This window comes from Puma concolor, chromosome B2 (assembly GCF_028749965.1).
Source record: "Puma concolor isolate L17-30 chromosome B2, mPumCon1.1.hap2, whole genome shotgun sequence".
NCBI lineage: Eukaryota > Metazoa > Chordata > Mammalia > Carnivora > Felidae > Puma > Puma concolor.
In genome coordinates this window covers 2,988,714-2,994,713 of record NC_141671.1, presented here as the reverse complement: position 1 = coordinate 2,994,713, position 6,000 = coordinate 2,988,714, and the positions used below count along the sequence as shown (strand labels likewise).

The 6,000-nt window shown below is 50.5% G+C and overlaps 1 long non-coding RNA gene across 1 annotated transcript; it reads right to left on the bottom strand.

The window, feature by feature from the left end:
- Positions 1 to 1,070: 1,070 nt before the first annotated feature.
- LOC147580601 (uncharacterized) lies at positions 1,071 to 5,524 on the bottom strand. The gene is made up of 2 exons (XR_015250933.1): positions 5,008 to 5,524; positions 1,071 to 4,326 (listed from the first exon to the last, which is right to left on the bottom strand). It is a non-coding gene; the product is annotated as an uncharacterized LOC147580601 (long non-coding RNA).
- Positions 5,525 to 6,000: the final 476 nt, after the last annotated feature.

The window sequence follows — 6,000 nt, the reverse complement described above, 5'->3', positions numbered from 1 at the left end:
TGGAAGTGGGGATACTGACAGGCGCTGAAGTCCTAAGTGCAGAGGCCTCCCGGATGCTGTTAGTGCCTCTGTAAGAGAGACCCCAGTGATCCACTGTTGTCTCCCACGGTGTGAGGACCCAGTGACATGACCGTCTGTGAACCAGGAAGTAACTTCTCAGTACACACTGAATTTTTTTAATAAATATTTTTTTTTTCCTTCAACGTTTATTTATTTTTGGGACAGAGAGAGACAGAGCATGAACGGGGGAGGGGCAGAGAGAGAGGGAGACACAGAATCGGAAACAGGCTCCAGGCTCTGAGCCATCAGCCCAGAGCCTGACACGGGGCTCGAACTCACGGACCGCGAGATCGTGACCTGGCTGAAGTCGGATGCTTAACCGACTGTGCCACCCAGGCTCCCCATCAGTACACACCGAATTTGACCAAAGCCTTTGTCTTTGACTTCCCAGCCTCCTGAACTCTGGGAAATAAATTTCTGTTGTTTGTAAGCCACGCAGCGTATGGTGTTCTGTCCTGGCAGCCGGAACAGACCAAGACACTGGTGTCCTGTAAATCAGGTTTAAAACGTACTCAAGATTCAGATGAATGTAGGGGAAGGGAAGGAAACGTGAGATAAAAATAAAAGGAGGCAAACTGTGAGAGACTCTTAAATACCAAGAACAAGCGGGAGGGGAGGGGAGGGGAGGGGGTAGCTGGGGGATGGGCGTTGAGGAGGGCACTTGTGATGAGCCCTGGGTGTCATTGTAAGAGATGAATCACTGGGTTCTACTCCTGAAGCCGAGACTACACTGTATGTTAACTAACTAGAATTTAAATAAATAAAGAAGAAAGGGGAAAAAAAAAAAAAGGACTCAGAACTGGTGCCTTTGGTTTTGGTGGTTATTCCAGGTCATTTGTGAGTAAACCCAGAAAATTCTGTTGGAGATCATGGCCCAAGAGTCCAGGTATGAACTGAATGAGGATGAGCAGGGATGAGCGTTTGGTTCAGCTTTTTGATATGCCCAAATTCGGGTGACCCCCCCCCCCCCCCCCCCCCCAGAACAAACCACCAGAGTCCAGAGTCAAAGCCAAGTGGCAAGGGTCGTTTATTGCAGGTTCGAACCCGGACCTCCGCGCACTCGTTGCTAAGAGGCCCGAGCGAGGTTTTTACAGCGTTTTTATAGACAGGCCCAAACAAGTTAAGGGGAAGTTAGAGGCTTTCCATGGTTACAGAGCTGTTATTGGTTGACATTTAAATTTGAACACAGAACTTGATTGGACCCCACCTTTAGGTCAGACCACAACTGGGCATGCCTTGGCTAGTTCCAGGAACGGCGTGGGGGGGGTTCTTTTGTTTTGTGGTTATGGGTACACCTGGTATTTTTCTTTAGTCTCTCATTCCCCCTTCTTTGGTGCCTCAAGAGCCAATCTTGGGTCTTATGTGTCTGATTCAAATGTTTCGGTAACGATAGGTTGGTATTGGGTCCTAAGGACCATCAGTTGGACCGTGTTAACCCGGTCTTTGATAATGGCAACTAGTTTATTAATAATATAAGGCCCGAGGGTGAGGAGGGGAAGGAGGAGTATAAGGGGCCCAGCTAGAGCTGAAAGCAGGGTGGCTAGCCATGGGGACTGACTGAACCAAGACTCAAACCAGCCTTGTTGTTCTCGCCCACGCCTCCATTTGGCCAGGCCTTCTCTAACTTTAGCCATGGACTCTCGGACTACTCCGGTGTGGTCAGCATAAAAACAACATTCTTCTCTTAAGGCTGCACATAAACCTCCTTGGAGGAAGACTAGATCTAGCCCCCTTCGGTTCTGTAGGACTACTTCAGAAAGGGAGGTCAGAGATTTTTCGAGGTGCGAGATTGAGTCCTCAACTCTGGCTGTATCTTCATCAATGGCTGCCCTTAGGCTGTTGAACCCCCGGTGCTGGATGGCTAGTGATGAGATCCCTGTTCCTGCCCCTATGGTACCGAGGCCAAATAAGGTGGACAAAGTTATGGCCGTAAAGGGTTCCTGTTTTGTTCTTATTGACTCTCTTGCTTCCGTCCCTTCTGTCCACAGGTCATATACAACATTTTCTTGGTGGTAAATAACCTTTGGAAACACTAATACCAGGATACAATATTCTGTTGACGAATTAAAGACATTCCTGCTAACACATGGGGTGAGCCCTGTCTTAGAACAAACCCACCAACCGTCAGGAGCTGGAATTATCCATTTAGATTCATTTATAGAGTAATTAGTCGGGACACAGAGCTGGATATGGCTAGAGGGGACCTTTCCTATACAAGTCCCATTGCCAGTGACCGCTTGCAGTGTGAGGCCGGGGCTCTTTCGATTCCACCGGCAAGCTGCTGGGGACTCTTCTGATTGTGAAAAGGGGCAGCTAGACCTACGGCTTCGTAGAAGGGGGGTTTTATATCATAACATAACCAGCAGGCCCTTGTCGCCTCAGGGTCCGACCGGTTTAAGGCCGCATATGCTGCTGTTAGCAATTTCCATAGGGAGTCTATGCCTTCTGGGTTCTGATTTTCTTGGACAGCTTGTGCTTTTACTCCTGGGGTAAGGATGGGGGTCCTGCCGGAGGGAGTAGTGAAGATCTGCCCGGGGATAGGCTTATCTCTTTTTTTCCCCTAATACCTGATTTGGCCCCACTGGTTGTACAAGAGGGGAGACTTTTAATTTTATTTGAATGGCAGTCCCAAAGAGGGGATATTGATAGAAGTAGAGTCCCCAAGTGAGTCCTGAGACCCACCGCCTGTCCTTTTTCCCCTCCTCTGTAAATCTTACACGAATAAGGTTACAGTTCTCATCATACCTGGTGTGGGTACATGGTTGGACATAGGACATTTCAATAAATTGGGGTTTCACTTCCCACTTCCATTCCCCATCATTGGAGGTGACACAACTCCAGGCTGCGCAGTAGAGGGTTTCGATCCCTCCACATGTGTGCTTCATCACCCCCGTCCTAAATCCCGGACATGCATAAAATCCATTTCTACTTATTGACACCCTCCTTTGCAGCTGCCTCCATTTACCTCCTTCCATTTCTTCTAACGGACTAACTTTTTCTAAATTGAAATATAAATCTGGCCACCAGGTATTTAATGGGGCAGTTCCTAGGGTTTTGTTGTAGATTTCATGAGTCTCTAAGTTAGTAATTTCCCAGGTCAAATTATAGGGGTTGCGGGGATTTGGATCTACAGACAGAATTTGCAGAACAATCAGGAGGAGGGCAAGTACCATAGTTACAGCTCAGTCCGTTGGCGGCGTAGGGTCAATTTTAAAGGATTGTCCTTAGTCCGGTCAACAGTCCAGGTTGTCTTTGAGGGTCCGATGAGGTCTGAGAACGGGTCCACCGGTTTGGCGTGGGTGCAATGGATCCAGGTGGCGATTCCGTCTACTTTGATGGCAGTCGGCGTTGTCTGGATGACCTGGAAGGGTCCCTTCCACCTGGGTTCCAGAGTCCCCTGCCGATGACGTTTGACGAGGACCCAATCCCCGGGGCGGAACTGATGAGGAATAGGCGGGGGTCCAGTCTCATAAAGTTCTTTTAATTTGGGCCATACATCTTCATGGACCCTCTGCAAGGCTTGTAGGGAGAACAAGAGTTCAAGACCATTATCGTTCTCAGTTTTGACAAGGTTATCTTTTAGGTTAGGGATGATGGGGGGTGGTCTACCATGTATTATTTCATAGGGTGTGAGTCCCAGTTTGTATGGGGAATTACGCACCCTGAACAGAGTGTAGGGGAGAAGGACCACCCAATTAGCGCCAGTCTCCATGGTCAATTTGGTTAGGGTCTCTTTTAATGTTCTGTTCATTCTTTCTACCTGTCCTGAGCTTTGGGGTCGGTCTCTCTTCTGGGGCGTCCCTGTTGTTGTAGACCCGTTGTGCTATACGGAGCAGATCCTGGATCTGTTTACCTTCTAAATCCTCTAGCCTTTGGAGTTTTTTCTTAATGTCAGGAGCTGCTTGATTTACAAAGGACATAACGACAGCAGCCTGGTTCTCAGGGACTTCTGGATCCATGGGGGTAAACTGTCTAAAGGCTTCCATTAGTCTAAGTAAGCAGCTGGACTCTCTGTCTTTCCCTGTACGACCGAATATACCTTAGCCAAATTGGTGGGCTTGCGAGCTGCAGCCCGGACACCCGCCATCAGAGTCTGGCGATAAATGAGTAGCCTTCCCCTACCTTCTGCCGTGTTGTAGTCCCATTCGTCCTGTGGAGGCCTGGTTAGGGGGAAAGCCGCATTAATGAGGTCAGGGTTGGATGTCGGCCGACCGTGGTCTCCGGGAACCAGCTTTCTTGCTTCTAATTGGATCCTCTCTCGCTCCTCTGTAGTGAACAGGATGCGGAGGAGCCGCTGACAGTCGTCCCAGGTGGGCTGGTGGGTGAACGTGACACTGTCTAAAAGAGCTATTAGGTCTTTAGGGTTATCAGAGAATCGAGCGTTCTGTGTTTTCCAGTTGTGAAGGTCACTGGTGGAAAAGGGCCAATACTGGAGTCGGGGGTTGCCTGTCTCATCTGGGGGTCCTATTTCCCCCAAGGGTAGGGCCACAGTGGAGTCGGGGAGGCGAGGGTTTGGCTCACGCTGGGTGCGCCCGCGGGTTCGGCCGGCTGGCCCCTCGCGGTCGGTTTCGTTTTCAATGGGGCCCGGCGCAGCTATAGCCTCCCGTCCTCCTGGTTCCGGCGCAGCTGCCGTTTCCCGTCTTCCCGGTTCCCCTAGGGGGGCAACTAGCGGGGCAGGGCCTGGGGTATGAGGGGAGGGGGATGATAGGGTGGAGGGTCTAGGGATAGTAGGTCCTGACTATCGGGCAATAAGGGATACAAGGGCGCGGACGGCGTCTTTGGTTTTGGGGAATCTGCAGTCCACATGGCAAGGACCTTACACGTTCCTGAGGACAGGAAGGGGGCCAGCCAAGGGGGTGGATTTTCCACCAGATTCTGCCATACTAGAATGTAGGGAATCTGATCCGGGTGTCCCTCGCGACCCGGTAGAAAAATCTTTGACTTCACCTTAGCAATTATAGGGAGGCAGAAAGTTCCTTCGGTTGGTCACCCAACGCCGAAGGTTGGCCATTCGGAGCGGCAGAGGGTTATTCATTTTCCCCGCCGGATGTCTAGACTCAAATTCTGCCCTCTGCTTCTAACATCCCTGAAGTTAGCAACAAGGAGAGAAAGAGGAGTGCTTGGAGATTGGCCCATCTGTATCCTGGAGGTGGAGAAAAGGATTGAAAGGAGAAACAGTAAAGTTATGAGGATTTCTGGTTGCGCCAGGCCAGGTCACCTGTGAAAGAGAAGGGGTTCAACACTTAAAGGTTATGGAATAAAGACCACAACACTTAGATCGCTAGCGCGTTTCGGGTGTTCGTAACCCGGACAGAAGAATTCCGATGGGCCCAAAAAGGTGCTCCAGACGGGTGCCAGTGGACGTCTCCTACTGGACCGGACTGACTGCCCTATAGCTAGTCCGCCAGGGCTGTGTCAGTCACCGATACAGATCCCGCGCGGGAGAGAGCCAGAAACGAACGGAGCCGGCTCACTTACCGATCGGTCTCAGGGACGACCCGTTGACTTGGGGTCTGGTGGGCTTGGGGGTATCCCGGAGGAGCCCCCAAATGATATGCCCAAATTCGGGTGACCCCCGAGAACAAACCACCAGAATCCAGAGTCAAAGCCAAGCGGCAAGGGTTTATTGCAGGTTCAAACCTGGATCTCCGCGCACTCCTTGCCGGTGACGCTAAGAGGCCCGAGCGAGGTTTTTTACAGCATTTTTATAGACAGGCCCAAACAAGTTAAGGGGAAGTTAGGGGCTTACCATGGTTACAGAGCTGTTATTGGTTGACATTTAAATTTGAACACTCAGCCGAACTTGATTGGTTTCCGCCTTTAGGTCAGACCACAACCGGGCATGCCTTGGCTAGTTCCGGAATGGCGGAGGGGGGGGCGGTTCTTTTGTTTTGTGTTTATGGGTACACCTGGTATTTTTGTTTAGTCTCTCACTTTTGT